The sequence below is a fragment of the Rosa chinensis genome, chromosome 7 (genome assembly GCF_002994745.2).
Source record: "Rosa chinensis cultivar Old Blush chromosome 7, RchiOBHm-V2, whole genome shotgun sequence".
In the NCBI taxonomy this organism is placed as follows: domain Eukaryota; kingdom Viridiplantae; phylum Streptophyta; class Magnoliopsida; order Rosales; family Rosaceae; genus Rosa; species Rosa chinensis.
The window spans coordinates 3,277,012-3,296,136 of record NC_037094.1 but is presented as its reverse complement, the minus strand read 5'-3'; the positions used below and the strand labels follow the sequence as shown (position 1 = coordinate 3,296,136).

The 19,125-nt window shown below is 39.9% G+C and overlaps 1 long non-coding RNA gene across 2 annotated transcripts; it reads left to right on the top strand.

The window, feature by feature from the left end:
• Positions 1-317: 317 nt before the first annotated feature.
• On the top strand, positions 318-1,458 carry LOC121050331. Of its 2 annotated transcripts, XR_005802688.1 has the most exons (3): positions 318-494; positions 1,006-1,167; positions 1,335-1,458. It is a non-coding gene; the product is annotated as an uncharacterized LOC121050331 (long non-coding RNA). The 2 variants fall into 2 exon arrangements; XR_005802687.1 differs by lacking the exon at positions 1,335-1,458 and having other exon boundaries at positions 1,006-1,234.
• Positions 1,459-19,125: the final 17,667 nt, after the last annotated feature.

Below are 19,125 nucleotides of genomic sequence, written 5' to 3'. Positions count from 1 at the left end.
ACCAAAGAGTCGAATGAGTCATAGTTGAGTGACCAAAGTGACTATTCTCCCAAGAAGATAATAGAAATGCTGAGTTCGGATTGGTATTGGGTGGCCACATGGCATGTTGGCAGCATGGCAGCTGACCATGTCGTCATCCATGTGGATGACGATGACATCAACAAGTGGGAGTTGTCATTGGATGCTTGTCCATGCCAAATTAAGTGTGTGTTGACATGTGGCACCAGGTGGATCAATCCTTGGTGTTGGGTGTTAATTTTTGGGCCATATATAGATGGGACCAGCTGCTTTCTTCTCATTCCTTTCATACTGATTTTTCTCCGATAGATTTTCTCTCTATTCTCTCTCCTAATTTTTTCTCTCTAAAACTACGGCGAATCATAACTTTTGAACATTAACTCTGAATCAGGATCCACGAAAAGCTACGGATTCGTCTTGATTCACTCTATTTATCCATAGAGGTCTGCGTTAGATCCAACAATGTTTTCTATGAGGTACGTTTTAGAAGATTCGATTTATGATCGGTATGTTGTGAGGCAATTCGTATTATCAAGGTGAGTGGGTTGTGTAATATGTTTTAAATATTTTTATTTGCTACAAAAATAGTGGAAAAGCATGATTTTATCTGTTTATGAATATCTCTCTATCTTCAAGTGAAGAATGTCTATTTGCAAAATATGTGGAGTTTATATATTATGTGCTAGATCCATTATTTAACTAGTCATGGAACATGTGAACTTCTTGATTGATTATGTTGAGGTAAGGATGTGTCATACAATGGTATCGGGCTAGAGAAAGTCATTAGGGTTCTCATTGGGTACACTAAATTGAAGGATAATCAATAAGAAGGGATGATACGATGTGATGAATTGCTATTAATTGATGTGTATATGATATACTACTTTCTAACGTGTCTAAAATAACATGGTTTTACCGGCATATTACATGATCTACTCACTGAGCGCGTCATTTTGCTCACCCACCCATTTCTAATACATATTGCAGAGAGGTACTTAGATTTGACGAGCCAAAATGGGTTGGATGAGCCTAGAATTAATGAAGAGCCTAGAAGGAAGAGTATATTTATATTCTACTTTGTAACACTCACACCTCAAATTCGGCGTTAGGTGCTTAAAATCCACCAACACCAAGTTCGGGGCGTGACAAGTATGTATCTGAATGTAACTATTTGTGGAATTTTATATGCACACAATTTTTCATAAGTTAAGTATCATATTTCATTTCAAAGCAGAGTATATGAATATCACAGTGTTATACACGCACACATAGTAATACTTTTGTCAAAGTTGATCATGACACTGAAATCTTTCTAGATATATACCAGGCATGGATACAACATGAAGCTGGAACAGAACAAGGAACAACTAGGCTTTAAATGAGTGATCAGTGATTGCTTCATTTCTGTACTTCAACAATCAACAACCATATATATATATGCATCCATGTGATCAGCAGTTTTACCAAAAAAGAAGTTCATTGCTTACCCTGTGATAAATTAATATGACATTCACGTACAAAACCAATTGATAATGGATGAAGTGGTTTAAACCCATATACACCCATAGGCAATGTCCCATTTTTTTCCATGTGGGATCTATATATTCTCAACACGCCCTCGCATGTGTGGTGAATTTTCAAGTCATACACATTGACAACTTTGGGTGACGTGGAGCTCGTGTTGCATACACACGTGGGATAACCCACATTGATACCATGATAAAGTAATCTAGGGTTCACATCTAAAACTAATTGGCATTGAATGAAGTAGCTCAAACCCTTATAAACTCATAGGCAATGTCCCATTTTTCTCATGTGGGACCTATATATTCTCAACACCCTGAAACCAGCCAGTGGAGACGTTTCCAAGTATTCGATATGTGAAATGTTTTCACGTACACTTTAGTGTTTCACATGCAGGCCTCCTCACCTAAGACAAAAATTGAAGTTAAATACATGGGTTATTTACGTGACATAGAATACATACATGTGGCCATCGGAGTAACATAAATATGATACTATGATGAAGAAATAGAGGTATCCAACCTAAAATCGCTGCCATTAGGGGGGAGAAAACCAAACTCTTTTATGCTCATACACAAAGTTATATTTCTTCAATATCGAACAACACTCCACATAGATTTATATCCATCAAATTATTCTAATAAATCATGGGACCGATTCATATTCAGATTGAAATATCACCTATTCAAAAGATCTCATTGTCATTAATATTCTTTATATATAAATGCGTGGCCTTGCTGCATCGTAAGGTTAGTTTCAGTAATTTGTAAGAGAGATTCTTACGTAGGGAAAACGTACTGTTGCGTCACAAATTACTTATGCAATTGTGCCCCATAATTATGAAAATTGATTTGTCTTCCATGCTATTTTACCCTTTTTAATCCATTTCCTTTTATTTGTAGGAAACCTTACATTGAGAATCAAATGACTATTTGAGGCTTGAAATGTGGAGATTTGAAGCAAGGGGAAGAAGACAAGGAGATTGGAAGAAAATTGCAAATCGAATTTTCCGCGATTTTTCAGGCAAACTTTTCCGGCGACTTTTCCAGCGAGCCGCCACTCATGGAGGGTCATTTCTCCAACAAAGGAGGACCATGATTGTGAGAATATCCCATCACTTGAAATTCAAATATCTCCCCACACCTTGTCCTTTTGTCACCTTGCCAATTTGGGACCATTAGGGAGACAATAGTGTAAGAGCATATCTTGCACACTTTGGGACCAAAGAGGACACACATAGCTGATCAAAGAGAGGCCAAATATGAATTATTCAGCATTCTTGACTTCATTCAATCATCTTTATCCTATCCAAGATCAATTTTCTTGCTAGAGAAGAGACCACCATTTCCACCACCATCTCCACCTCTAAAACCTCCATTTTCCTCCACTACAACCTCCATTTCCTCCACCACTCAACACCACCATTCTTGACTCCATTTCCTCCATTTCACTATTCTTACCAATATCAAGAGCTTGGAGCAAGGAGAAGGAGGTGACTACGACCACATCATGTTTTTGGAGACTTATCTCCACCACCTCTTCCGGCATCATCAATAGTCACATTTTACTCTCTTTCTCTTTATGTATTTGATGTTTAATAGAATGTTGAAGCTTGTGTATCTAGCTATGTGTGAGTAGTGAACTAGTTGGGGCTAGGGTTGAAAGCCCTAGCCAAACTTGCTTGTATTGATGCTTTTGTTTATAAATTGATGCAAATTCATGTTGTCATTATCACATGCTAAGTCAATAGTTCAATGCATTACTTAGACCTAATCAATTTGACTTATGTGTTTGCCATGACATGAAGTTTTTCCTAGAGATTGATTACCTTTAGGCAAAAAAGGAGCATGAAAGCACACCATGTGTGCATGTGAGGATAGTGAGCTAAAATCACCTAGAGATAGGATTGGTTTGCTTGCTTGGTTACCTAAACTCTAAGCTTTATGCATTTAGGGGCAAAGGATTGAGACATATCCGGTAATTGAATTTGTCTCTAGGTAGTTAGCTCTAGACTTATCCGGTTAGAGTTAATAAAATGAATGAGGTTTAAGCCTTAGTAGTCCTATCCAGATGCTAAGAGGGTAGTTGGACAATTAGCTTTGCATCATTCATATTCAATTGCTTTAATGCTTGCAAGGGAGGCAAAAGGTGAAACCCGATGCCCTAACTCTCATCCATTTGATAACAACTTGTTTTGTTTAGCTTAGTTTATATTACTTGCTTTCATTGTTTCAATTTGAATAGAAACCAATCTTAAAATCAAAATCAAATCTCTACACACCATCTTACACATACTCACCATGAACTTTGGTTCACTTGTGAGCCTTTGTTTGTGATTGTACATTTGCATATTCTTCTAGTTTTTCCTTAGGTTTTCCCTATCTAGGAAAGGATTTACCAATCCTCGTGGGTTCGACATCCTTACTTAATCCTTTATTTTATAACTTGTACCTCTTGCACTTGAGGGTGACTTTAATGCTAACATGTACCACGTGTCTAGTGGGGCTGACCACTCAGTAAACATGCATATGGGTATTTTATTTTAATAAGTAAGGATAGTTTTTTGGAACAAATTAAAAAATTTCTGGATTTTTATTAGGCAACTCCACTGCTACGTGATGCATTTTCCTATGTAAGAACCTTGTCTATTGTCCATGAAAACATCTTTACAGGTCTTAAATTTAGGATCAATTACCAATTACTAACCAAGAACGCTTAATGCAAAATTTGAGAGGAATGATTGCATTTTCAAATTGCACAAATATCATCGGGAACCAGGCGCGGAACTACATGGAGGCTATATGGGCTATAGCCTAGACAACATTTTGGCTCAAAAACCTTCAAGTATATGTACCTTCAGCCCATACCAGTAAAAAAAAAAAAAAAAATCTGTAGACTGTAGGAAATCGGAAATCGCATGCTCTCAATCTCCCACAGAGGCCATGGTAGCCGCAGCTGGTCACTAGGTCAGTGACAGCTTGATTAGTTGAAGTGACTCAAGTGAGATGAACACTTCAACGATTGAATACCCTAATTTGGGGCCTGCTTCACAGGTACAGTTACTCTATCCTTCATCTTCAACTCTTTATGGAGATTTAAATTTCAATTTAGGGAAATATCAACCCATGAATCTACTCTAAATTTCTTGGTTTCTGGTTTTGTAGGCAGACCTGCTGCAACGCTGCTTGTGCGTTTCAGCGTGGGATTGTTTGATTTTGACTTCAGAGAATTGGAGTTGGCGTCTTGGCGAGTTGGTGCTGCCTGCAACTGATTCTGGATTTCTGGGTATTGAGTGTCTCACTCTTGTCCTTTTGTCTTAGCCTTTTTTTTTTCCTAAGACTTGAGTTGCCGACTTGATTAATTGCTTAGTTGACTACTTGACTTCGTAACTTGTGCTTTGAATTCCTTGTCACTCTATTATTGCTTATTTGGTTTCATTGTTTAATTGATTGATTGTGGATTTATGAGTAATTGGGTATGACATGGGAACTTATGGGTATTGAACCAAGACTAGCTGACTTGCCGACTTGACAATTAATAATATGTGTTTTGAATTCCTTCTTAGAAGTTAGAATCTTAGTTGCTTTTCAGGACCTGATCTATTGAATAATGCATAGACATTCAAGGAAATATAATGATGGATCGCTGGAAACTCAAGAGGTACAAAAATCTTCTGTCATGGTTTACAAATATTACAAATGACCATTATTATCGGGTCAATGTACTTAATGCTGTGATAGACTTTCAGTTGGTAGATTTGGATAGTAGATTTACAGATAATTCATTGGAGCTCATTATTCTTAGTGCTACATTTGATCCACGTGATAATTTTCAGTCATTTAAATGTGAATATGTTTGCAATCTTGCTTTGAGGTTTTATCCACAAGATTTTACATGATATGATATGCTTGCTCTAGATATAGATTGTGGGTTTGGTTTTATGTCACATCCGTTGTATGTTTTGATTGAAAATTATAAAGGCTTGAGGATGAGCCTCCCACTGGGTTCCAAATCTCAAAAAAAAAAACAAAAAAAAAATTGTGCACTTCTAATTAGCCTAGACAAGTCTATCATCCTAGATCCGCCACTGTCGGAAACTGTAAGAGCGGTATGTAAATTGTCCAAATTTTACTATAACTACCTCTCGCTACTCAGCTACTGTATACCACGTACAGTAACAGTCAATGACGATAAACGTACTGTAAGAGCGGTATGTAAATTGTCCAAATCTTACTATAACTACCTCTCACTACTCAACTACTGTATACCACGTACAGTAACAATCAATGACTAGCAATAGTCCGTACAAGTTACTTAAGTTACAGGCATTCCCATCCAAAACCCTGGTTTGCCAATAACTTTGTAGAATGTAAATGTTTACCACCCAGAAAAGCTAGCCAATTAGATATTCGGATTCTCAGTTATTACGCAGATTTGTTGATAATGGCTTTAAATGAATTTAGTGTACGTACTCTGTAGGTAGCTGAAGGCCACACAAAGCTCTGATCCAAAGTCACACGAAACGCGGAACGTTGCGGTACGGGAACGCGGTACGGATACGCGGTACGCTAGTCTTTAGGGTACGCGGTACGCTAAGATATATTAATTAATTTTAATTAAAATAAATTACATATATTAAATAAAATTATAGAAAATAATAAATAGATAACCATACCATAAATGAATGACTTTTATTTTACCTAAATAACCCTTATTAATATACTATGAGAAACACTCAACTTAAGAAGGATAATTAAGTAAATTAACAAATAACAGAAAATAAATAATAATAATAAAGAAAGCTGATTTATTTTTTATTGGATCTCAATCTGAATCTTGGATCTCAATTTGATCATGTCTTTCATCCACCCACCAAAAAAGCCAGAGGCGAGCAGTCCATCCTTCTCTCCGTCGGCCTCAGCAGTTACGGCTTCAAGAGCACCGTTGAGCAAGTCACCAATAGCTGCCCCGATCTCCGCTCCATCACGGCCATCATCACAGGTGTGGAGGATCGGAGCCGAGATGGCGCAAGTGTTAGCCAAGCGCTGCGCCAAACTAGTCCTCCCTGCTCGGAGCCTCAAAGCCGCCGAAGACGCCAAGGCGCGAGTTCGCTCTGTTTGGCGATCCGGATCGCGAACTCCCCACGATTGGGTTCGTCCGATCCGGAACGCGGTTCGCCGGCAGTCACAGCGTTTCCGGTGACTTTGCTCTGATCTATCCCTTTCTCTCTACAGTCTCGGGCTCTCAGCTGTCCTCACTCCTCAGTGAGCAACAGTTAAGACCAAAACAAAAAAGGGTTGATATGTCGGTAGCTGAACAGCCAAACAGAGCTCTGATTTATATAAATATGAGGACGCATTTCATCACTCTGAATCTGATCATCATCTGATCACATACGGTATCTATCTCACTGGTTAACTTGTGAAACTAGGCATGAGATACATGCAGACTTGCAGAGACGTCGTTCGCATTAAATTGATCAAAATTCTCTTATATGGTTATTTTATATAAATGTATAATTATATCTATATACTTTATTGTTTTGAAGTTGTTGAACTTGTAAGTTGCTATAGCAGTGCAGGCGTATAGCTAACCAAATTCAATCCGGTGCTGATTTTTGTAGCTAACTTTTGAAACGTGAATGAAAGGACTCTGAGATTAATTTTTTAGACAGTCTCTCATACTGTACAGTTGTACTGTACTGTCAAAGCTACATATGGAAGCAGATCGAGAAGAAAGGAGAGGTTGAGAATAAACCTACTGTTATTATGCATGCTAGGCTGCTAGCTACACCATCTTAATTGTTTCAAATTCATATAGGTAGTTAAGTACAGGCCTGTATACCAACCAATATTAAGGCTCACAATTATACTGTCGGCCAGTAAAAAGTTATAGGGCAAAACTTTAATTTTTTTATATTTTGCCTAGTACTTTTTTGTCACGAATCAAAACATATTGGATTGAGTCAAGCTGGTGATGGTTTCATAAGGAAAATGAAAAAGAATTAGTAATAGGCCTCGTCTGTTGTAGGCTTCGAAGGATTCAATTGTAACCCAAAACAAGGGCCTAGAGAGGAGAGAGCAAAGCTATCTCCACAAAGACATTTACAGACATGCAGTGAATGAGATCGGGTAGGGGCCCACATACTCAGCAAATGATATGAAATCGTTTGATCAATAATCTGCCGATCAGTTCACCAATGGATCGTCAATAGGCAGGGCCGGCCCATCTCTATCCAAAAGTAGTGGGCTCGGGTTGGGTTGGATTGGGCCACAACATGTTTTTACTGATTACGGGACAAGGCTGGGCAGGGCTTTTGAAAAAAATCAAAGCCCAAGCCTGCCCACAAGCAGATGGCATTGAAGGCGTTTTTGGCCTAGGCCGGGCTATTCTATCAAAAGAGCTGAGCCTATTTATTTTTAATATAATAAAGAAAATAAATAAATAATCTAATTTCAAACGGAAGTTCATGGAAAAGAAATTTAATCATATGGAAAGAGAAAAGAAGATAAATACAGGGTTGGATCACATTAATAGAAATAAAATATAAAAATTAAATGGGTTTTCGAGCAAGACTTTTAGGGTTGGCCTAGTCGGGAATAACTCGGGCTTATGCGGGTCAGCCTTTGAACCATCCACCCTAATCCGGCCTTACGTTCAAGCAAGTCAGGTCGAAACGGTCTATTCTTTTGGCCGGGCAGGGGTTTTCTTCAATAGACATGGCAGGCTCTCGCGGGCGCTTAGGCCTACGAGTCAAATGACGATACATGTACACCAATTCAGCAAACATCATTGTCTATAATTACACACGCATATATATATATATATATATATATATATATATATATATATATGACTACATACTTGTTACTCCTCAAACTTTGCCCTGAAAAACTGTTTAATCCCTCTCTTTTTAAATTAAACTGGATAGTCCTTATTCTTTGCAAATCTCACACAACATGTCCAAAATGACATTTATACCCCTCACTTCCTTTTTTTTATTTTATATTACTTTTTCTGCTTAACTCTCTCTCTCTCTCCCTCTCTCCATCTCCCACCGGAGGAGGCAGCTCTCGTCTACGACGGCGCTGCTAGGTCTCCCATGGCAACAAGGCCAAGACCAACTTCCTGGCGTCGTTGGACCAGAGGAGATCTCTCCCTCGACCTCAACATCTCCTCCACCCACTTCGGCCGTCTGGTTGAGTTTCTCCACGCCGGCGTCTTGAACGACGTCGTTTGCCCAGCGTAGGAGCACGACACCCATGTGAGCCTAACGTACCAGCCATTCAAGCATAGCAACCCCGCGCACAGCAGGCATGCGTGCAAGCAACACATCCTCGTCACAACACTCTGCCCAGCTCAGAGACCAATTCCATCATCTCCACCCAGCTCCGATCCCATTTTACCAAAAAAGAAAAAAGAAGAAGAAAGAAAATAATTGCTTTGGGTACCCAGAGAAAAGCTCTGAGCGCTCGGTTTATCATTCTCCTCTGCCATTGGCCTGAGTCGAGCACCGGAGGTCTTAGGTCGAGCACCAGAGGGAATAGACCAACCGTCCCAAATGACGTCCGGGCTCTCCAATCCCAAACGACGACGTTGACCTTGACGACGAATTGGGGACAGAGTTCTCGAGCATCGGCATTCGGTCACCAAAATCATCTTCCGACGATGTGGATCCTCTTCCACTGTTGCCAGTCACCAAAATCGTCTTCGGGTCCGGAATCGAGGCTGGGCCTTGTCGATCAGAATTGGAGGTGTCAGGTTGAGAATGATGATAGAGAGAGAGAGAGAGAGAGAGAGAGATGGCGTTTGGAGAGAGTTGGGTTGCAGAAGAACGTTTATGTCGCCGGCGCAGAGTCTCGATCTCATTTTGGGTGGAGTTGGGTCCGATGCCGAGGTTAGAGAGGAGTGCGGCGTCGTTTTGGGTAGAGTGGCCCATCGGAGAATGGGGCGGGGCCTTCGCTGTGAAAGAGCAGAGGAAGAAGAGGCGGGTCACCGTTGGTGAGCGAGAAAAAGAGTAAAAAAAAAAGAGAAAAAAAAAAGAGAGAAAAATAATATAGAAAAAGGAAGTGAGGGGTATAATGTTATTTTAGACCTATTGTGTGAGATTTGCAAAGAATAAGGACTATCCAGTTTAATTTAAAATGCGAGGAACTAAACTGTTTTTCAGGGCAAAGTTTGAGGAGTAACAAGTATTTAGTCTATATATATGTGTGTGTGTGTCTATATATATATATATATATATATATATATTAGTACCTCAGAGTTCATTTCAATTTGAAAATAGTGAGCAATACTTCCTAACACCATAATGGTAAATCAAAGAAAGGCGATAATACAATGACTACCATTACATGTAATTGGTCTACTAAAACATGAACTCGGTATGCATTAATGCACTTATGTGCTTCATACAATAGAATTTTCTCCATATATAATACAACTTGCTAATAAAATTATTCAACGTGTCTTATAACTATCGGTCAACATGATCGACTGGATTTTAGCACATTGAAAAAGTACTATTTAAATTAGTACGTGATGAATAAATTTGAAATGATTAATTCTATTACGTCTTTTTTGTTTTGTTTTGGTCATAAAAAGTATGCGCGTTATTTTTGTTAAACAATGACAAGCGCGACCCATTTTCCACAATTGTACCGATACTGTCCCAACTTAATCCCCCAGTAGTTGTTGGGTTTTAACTCAAAAGGCCTCGATATAATTGGGTGTGAGCCACCCACTTATAAGTTATGTTATCTTTTGTCACTTTTCTAATATGGGTTAGAACATATACGTGAGAAACTTATAGTAATTAAAATTTGATTAAGAGTTAGTATCTGTACAATGGTGGGCCAGGGGCTACTCCATTACCTTCATAATTATAGTGACATACCATAAAGTAAACGCCTACTCAATGCCATAATAATCTAATATGATCAGTTTTCCGACTATAGATGTTGCCAGCGAAATACAAATCCTGTGACACTTAGTTTCACCATGCCACTAGAAATCTGCAACTATTTAACATAGTAAGGAACTCGCCGCCTACTTAAAGTAGACACATTACTGTCACTAGGAGGTTGCGACCATTTAATGCACGAAAGCCACCGCCTACCTAGAGTAGACGAGGCACACTGAGTGCACAGATCTGGACAAAACCCACATACTCCTACCATAGACTGGTAATACTCCTACCATAGACTGGTAAGGACTTATTCAAAGCAATCACCAAACTAAAACGAAGAAAGCAATAAAACTGAAAACAAAAAGAGAATCAGCCTGGACAAGGGCCAATACCCTAGCATAGGCCACAACTTAACAAAGGCAAGAAGGTACAATATTTGAGCACAGCCACCATTATCGGCTCACTCAGATTGTCGCTCCTCCTTCGCCCTCAAACCCCCACCACCATCGACAGACTACCAGCAGATATCAACTCCCACCACCATAACCCCAAAACTCAAGAGCCTAACTCTAGTTTGCAGATTGAAACCAGCGTCGTGCCTACCACCGTCACCCTTCCCCATCCCACCCTTAAGGGTCAATTAATCTGCAGCAAAATCCAATTCCAAAAAGCAAACAATCTCCAATCGGATCCAACCCCCTTCCATTAGCCGGCAACCGGAACATTCGCCTACGACAACGTCCTGTCCAGGTGCACTTGTTGCATGCCAACGAGGCCGGACGCTTGAGCCAAGACTGCGGCCCAGCCGGACGAGAACATGCAAGAAAAGATAATGACAAGGGTAGATTAGGGTCAGCGGGTAGAGCACGTTTCTTTTTTTCTTCTGAAATTACTCTTATGTGAAGTAAATAATTTGTTTTGAGATAAAAAATTGTTGTATAGACAATTTATGAAACTAAGCAATAAAATAAGGGGACTTGACTCAATGCACAAAATTGGATCAAGGTACTCCTACTTACTCCACCAAGATGATTTTATTCCTACTTACCCAATTTAAACATGAAATGATAGTTTTCCCTCTACTTAATTAATAAACTACATCATCCCCCCCCTCTCTCTGATTTGAAATCCTATAATCTCATCGGTAACAGCATCCGACACTGGCACCAGAGTCAACCTCGACCACCACCACCATCTCAATCGGCTTCCTCAGGAACCCTCTTAACACCGCTCTCTGCATGATGTGGCTGCTCTGCTTCCTCTCCACTGTTGACTCAAACCCGTCACCGTAGCCATTTAAGAGTCCAATGAGTCTTGGACAGCCTATATCATTATAAAGAAAGGTCTTGGACTCTTGGTTTTGATTTTTGCAGGTTCTGAATGATGCGGAAAACGTGTACACAATAGTAAAAGGCTCCGTCAAGCGTCAAAACCATATGAGATGAGCTAGAATCCACTAGCAATTACGGACACAGCTGTAAAAAAATATAGAGAAACTTCTCTAATATTTAGTTTTTCATTGATAAGTCGAATGAAAATTACAATATAAGAGATGCCTTATATACGGCACATAACATAAACCTAATACAACTAGAAGATATAAAAACAATTTATTGTAGACTGAAGTCTGAAACTAGGAAACCTAATTAAACTTGATTAAATAAAAATCGGAAATAGAATCCTAGATACTAAAGAATATTACGCTTGGAATCCCAATGAAGATTTTGCTGGAGAATCCTGATATATCCAAAAAAGTAATTTATGAATTATTCCATCATTAAGAAGCCTATTTGAATACTGATTTCCAATATTCAAATTATTTTTCTTAATGTGACGCTTCTTTCTTTTTGAGATTTTTTTGTTGAAATTGGCTAAAATCTCCTCCTACATCACTCTCCTCCACTTGAAAAGAACTCGACCTCGAGTTCCTCTTGTATGCAGTTCGATCATTAGTAGGAATAAAACATGATAAGCCATCAACTTCAATATTCTCAAAATTAAAAGGTATCACCATAAATCCAATACTGTAGACAAGTTTGGAATAAGCATCTTGAAACTTGAACTCCTTCACTTGAAAAGGAATGGGGATTGACTTCTCCTTAGGTTGATCTTGAACACAATTAGGCATGCATGACATGGATATCGATGTGATGAATGAATCAGCTTCCTTGTCTTTAATGAGTTTCTCTTCAATCTTCAATGTGACTTCTTCATGTTCTTTTTCACACACCTCAGGATGGTCATTCTTGATGTTCTTTCTTCCAGGCTTGATTTTAATTTTGTGCGACTCCCACCTAAATAACTATGTGTTGTCTTTGCAATAACCACCTTTGACGCTTTCATGTCATGGTCTTCCAAAAAGCACATTAGTGTCGTCCATGTCAATCACATGACAAGTAATCTCTTCTTTATAAAATTTTCCCATAGAGACTGGAACTTTACAAACCTCTGTTACTTGTGCATATTCATCCTCCCCAAATGGAATCCAGTATGGATCACTCAGCTTCACTGTCGGTAATTGAAAATAATCCACAACTTTTTTTGCTACAAAGTTCTCTCGTAAACCACTATCAATTATTATAGAGCATACATTGTCTTTGATTATCATGTAGTTCGGAAGTCATTGTAATCCAGTGTTGTGAATATCCAACGTTCCACATTCCTTTTTTTTTTCCTTCTTTTTTCTTTTCTTTTGGATTGATGAGGTTGTCCTAGGGCAAATCTCTTGGCATGTTCCTCTTTAACGAAACTTTCTTTGATAGATACTCTACGACCAGCGTCGTTGAGGTTGGTGGTAACTCTTCCCTTGAATCGTCGTCTGCTAAGAAGCGGGCGATACCCGCTCTGATACAAAATGATGCGGGAAGCGTGTACACGATAGTAAAAGGCTCCGTCAAGCGTTAAAAGTCATATGAGATGAGTTAGAATCCACTAGCAATTACAGACACATGAGTAAAAAACCATAAAGAAACTTCTCTAATATTTGGTTTTTTATTGATAACTTGAATGAAAAATACAATCTAAGAGATGCCTTATATAAGGCACATAACATAAACCTAATACAACTAGAAAATATAAAAACAATTTATTCTAGACTGAAACTAGCAAACTTAATTAAACCTGATTAAATAAAAATCGGAAATAGAATCCTAGATACTAAAGAATATTACGCTTGGAATCCCAATAAAGATTTTGCTCGAGAATCCCGATATATCCAAAAGAGTCATTTATGATTAATTTCATCATTAAGAAGTCTATTTGAATACCAATTTCCAATATTCAAATTATTTTTCTTAATGTGAAGACGCATCTTTCTTTTTGAGATTTTTTGTTGAAATTGGCTAAAATCTCGTCCTACATCACTGAACAGAAAGTATTGGAGATTGAAGCCAAACATGAAACTTTGACTCTTTGAGTGATGCATAATGGTTTATTCTCAGTGAAAATCAATAACATCTTGATCCCTACGCATTTTGAGAGTTGTGCGGTGAGTTAGATAGATAGATAGGATGCTTATCAATACGGCTTAGTTGTTTGGAATATAATATTAGTTTAGTTGATTATGGTGTTGAATAAAGAATCTCTAGTCAATTGTTTAGTTTCAGGACTATTGTTCTGTCTTTATCATGTTCAATTTCAGTTCTAGTTTGCTTATTTACTTGGCATTGGCATGGATAGAGCATTTCTTTAGTTGGTGTTTTTCTTTTTTCTAGTAAAATGGTGGCAGAAAGCCTGGAAGGAAAGAAAAAAGAAAACAAAAAATCCAGCGAGGGTCAACAAAGTCCTATGATGTTTGGGTTGCTCAAGATCTGGGCTCATACACAATCGGAGGCATCTGGGATGTGATGGATTGATGGGATCGAGTCGGCGTTGACGGCGTGATGCATTGTCTAAGTGGTTGTTTTGAACCAGGATCGGCTTTAGGCCGGGGAACAGCTACAAACACGGCTGTGTTTGTTCATTTTCATGGTTTGGAGGACGAAGATGATGGAGCGGCGGCCCTGACGGTGAGCGTCGGCGATGACGTGGGGGGGGGGAATAAACATTTTATTTGGGGGCCAATAAAACATTTATTATCCCCCCCCTCCCCCCCGGGAATAAAGCTTTTAATTTTCCCCCAATAAAAAATCCAGCGAGGGTCAACAAAGTCCTATGATGTTTGGGTTGCTCAAGATCTGGGCTCATACACAATCAGAGGCATCTGGGATGTGATGGATTGCTGGGATCGAGTCGGCGTTGACGGCGTGATGCATTGTCTAAGTGGTTGTTTTGAACCAGGATCGGCTTTAGGCCGGGGAACAGCTACGGACACGGCTATGTTTGTTCGTTTTCATGGTTTGGAGGACGAAGATGATGGAGCGGCGGCCTTGACGGTGAGCGTCGGCGATGACGTGGCAGGTGGCTTTTGGCTGGAAAGACACATATGGGCTCAATGGGTTAGGGTTTTGGTTTACCCTAGTCTTTGGGCCTACATTTGGAGTGGCTGGGCTTCTTGGGCCTTGCACTGGTTGGTGGGCCTCAACTTTGGGCTCACTAACCTAGGGTCTCAAGTGGGCTGTATTACCCTTGTGCTATGGGACTGGGTCTCCATGGCCTATAGCACTGTTTAATTTTTGTTCGGGTCGCAAAAACCAGAGCCTTAGTTGAAACCAATTTTATGTCTGCTTCTAGGTTTCTTGGTTTTTGTTAGAATAAAGGTGCGTGGACTTCCTAAAAGGTGGGTGTACTCGGGATTTTTTTGGTTTTATTCTTCTAGGATATGATTTCATGAGGTTCTAAGTAACGATTCTTTCTGTCGATCCCATAGGGGTGTTTCGTTTTTGTACTGCTTGCTGAACTTAATGAAAGGGCTGACCTATTTCGATCAAAAAAAAAAAGTCCTATGATGTTCCGGTGAGATTCTAGGTTTATTGCTCTCTAATAAAATATTAGGGGGGCAATGGACCTTTTATTTGTGGTGGGAAGAGCAATAAAGTCTGCAGCGACCTCTCCATTGACCTATGAGATTTTCGACGACGTCTTTAGAGACCTCCGGGGAAGTCTCTTATAACTCCTCTCTCTTCCACTTTCTCTCTATGTGAGGGCTGAGGGAAAAATAGTAAAAAAAAAAAAAAAAAACTTAATTAGGTATTAAGGAACAAAATGAGACATCTTAAGGGTGGTTGTGAAAGCTAATAATTAGGTGGGATAAGTGTGAGAGCCTTAAATTCTAGAAACTAGCTCTTAAGTCAAAAGTGAACATTCCTTAACCTTGATTTTTTTTTATATATATATATTTTTTTCGGATTAATTTCAGTTTACCCCCCTAAGGTTTGGAGTCGACATCATGTTAGTCCCTGCAGTTTCAATTTGATCAGTATCACCCTCATACTTTTCAATTTCATCACCCGTGTCCATTCAGTCCAAATCGGACGTTATATCTGACGTTGGGGGTCCCACTATAAGGGTTAAAATGGTCATTGCAAGACAAAAAAAATCATAACAAAACTTTTTTTTTTTTGGCAAAGCAAAAAATACCCATTTTAAGGGCTAAGACGTCGTTCGGCCTCTGCTCCACCATCGCCATCCTCCTCTGAACAGCCTCTACTCCACAAAATGCTGCAACGCATACAAAAGTTATTCTCAAACACCTACAATTTCTCAAACTTTCGGTGCCTTCAACACCTTCTTCTCCGAGACCGGCGCCTGTAAGCACGTCCCACGTCCCATCTTCGTCAACCTCGAGCCCACCGTCATCGACGAGGTCCGCACCAGAACCTACTGCCAACTCTTCCACCCCGAGCAGCTCATCTTCGGCAAGGAAGACGCTTCCAACATCTTCACTCGCAGCAACTACACCATTGACAAAGATCGTCGATCTCAGCAACTTCAAAATTCTCTCACAAATTCGAAAAAGGATTCGATTTTTTACCTTCCCTTCTCAATCTCCAACTTCAAAGTCTCAATTTCGTCTCTAATGGCTTCGATTCGCTTCGACTCGTCGGACCGAGCCCTCTCATTCTCTCTTTGGATCGTCTTCAACTTGGTCACGAGCTCCATCCGCGACTTGCTCAAGTCCTCGATGTCGTTCCGGACCAGAGTCAACTCGGCTTTCATGGCGTCTACGTTGCAGAGCTCGTCGTCCAGCTTCAACGACCTGTCGTAGACCTCGTGGACTTCGGCGTTCCTCTCGGATTTGATTTGGCCGGCGACGACCTTCAGGTTGCGGAGGTCACTCTGAGCAGTGGTTAGGTCCTGCTTGAGCGCCACGTGGGTAGCTGCGAGGAGTTGATTGTCCCGAGGAGGGACTGGATCTCGCGTTGCCATAGATCGATGCAGTCCTCGAGGGTCGTTGTGTTGACGATTTGGGGAAGGCGGTGGAGATGCCGAGGCTCTCTTCAGGCCATAACTGATCTCACTGAGGGCGGTGGAGAGTGCGTGTTTGGGGTCGACTGAAGACCGGACCGGTGGGTTGACGAAGTTGTTGATGAAGTCGTTGAAGAGGTTGAAGATCACAGTAGGAAGTGCTGGTGCATTAGGTTTTGTGGGTGGTGGTGAGGAGTAGGATGGAGGAGGAGTCTGTTCTGGTAGGGGTTGTGGTGTCGTGCTTTTTGGAGGTGTCTGGGTCTTTCTTCAATTCTAACAGAAGATTGAGTGGGCAATGTGGAGAGGAAAGAAGAAGACAAGGCATCCATGGCTAGGGATGAGTGGGCAATGGGTATTTTTTGCGTTGCAAGAAAAAAAAAAAAGGGTATTTTTTGTTCTGATTTTTTTTGTCTTGAAATGACCATTTTAGCCCTTATAGTGGGCCCCCAACGTCAGATATAACATCTGATTTGGACGGAATGGACACGGGTGATGAAATTGAAAAGTATGAGGGTGATACTGATTAAATTGAAACTGCAGGGACTAACATGATGTTGATCCAAACCTCAAGGGGGTAAACTGAAATTAATCCTTTTTATTATAAAAGAGAACATACCAGTAGTATGTCTTTGGTTCATAGATAAAGTATAGTACATAAGATTACTTCGTTTTAACAATTCTTGCACAGAATAGTCTATGCCACATAAAATACCTCTCCTTGCAGGCAATTTAGTTTACCTAACCTTACACGCCAAGCATCCAGTTGTGATACCCTAAAGCTATGCACTTCCCCAAGACTTATAGAGATAGTTTTACAAGCATAGACATTTATTCTAAATAAAACAACTAGACAGCTATGGGCTCCTTCCCTTTAATTAATGGGTCAGACTTCTTGACAAACCTAAATTGCCCAAAACCTGAGACCAAGCCCAAGAAACCTAGTCCCAGGGGTACTAAAGACAACACAATAGCATAATTTAATCTGCCTCAGCCAGTCATCATTGCCGTCGCCATATTTTCCTGTAGATAGCTCCTCAAACGCAACATCAGCTCCACCTCTTCTCAGTGACCTAACACATATCAGCATAAACCCAACCGGTGCTGGAACTGGGTGAGTAAAACAATGAAATCGGAAACCCAATAAGACAAACCGAGCAACCGATCAGGAACTCCTTTCTCAAAACTAACCGTTACCGTGACAGTAGAAGCCTCATCTTCAATGAATCTTCGACCACCGCCGCTACAAAAACCGCACCTAGTCCAACCACCTCTGTAAGTCCACCAGTTGCTTCAAGCCTCAAAAACCTGCTCCAAGCGGCAAAACCTGCTTCCCCTGCCTCACATTAGAACCTCGCTCGACGACGACGAAAGATCGCGCCTCCGCTAGACCCAACGATGAGGAGTAGATCCGTTGTCATCGCTTTCTGTACTCAAAACCCTAAGTTTTGCTAGCTTGACAACCATATTATTTTGCTCTTATTCCTTAACCTTGATTAGTACCTATCCCAATTTATAAATTATTCATAATTATCATCTCTTAGTTCGTTATATTTCTTTCACTCCAACTAGATATCAAATGATTTTCGACAACTAGAGATCAAATAATTTACGACTTTTAATTTATTTCTTACATTTTCGGCATCTTTTGTTAACAAAAGTCTTTTAGTTTATATTTATTTAGTTTATTTAAAATGTCATCTTTATATTCACTAAGACCTCTTTTCCAACCAAATTAAACACTCACATAACAAAAACCAAGTCTACTTCTATTCTCTTTCTCTTTCTCAAATTGATAACAAATCACACACTTATTCCTGCTATTTGCTTCTTATCATGTTACCAGGTATGAAGCCATAGTTTGATCAATCTTCTTTTGAGCTTTCCCAATGTTCTCACCCCCAAGTCTTTTCTTGTTTTGCATATCTTATAAACCTCTTCTGAATCACTGATTGCACCATGACAGAACAATTGGAGGTTGAGCTTTCAAACTGTCGAGTTTCCCTCGCATGTCTATCAGATAAGTTCTTTTGGTGAGAACCTCTACTTTTAGTTAAGGACCCCATTTTTAGAGATTTTTTCCCACTTACCCCATTAAGTTTTTTTTTTAACTCTCTCTTACCCAAAACACTCTAAGGAGGTCTTCCCTAATATTCTATTAAGAATTTAAAAAAAAAAAAAAAATTAATACCATTTTACTCTCACCCCTTTGTTACTTAGAGAGAGAGAGAATGGAATAGAGAGAAACCATAGGAGACTTCGTCGGAGCCCCGACACCGGTCGCCCGAATCCGGCCAACTTTCTCCTGATTTAGGTCACCGGCCGCCGCCCGC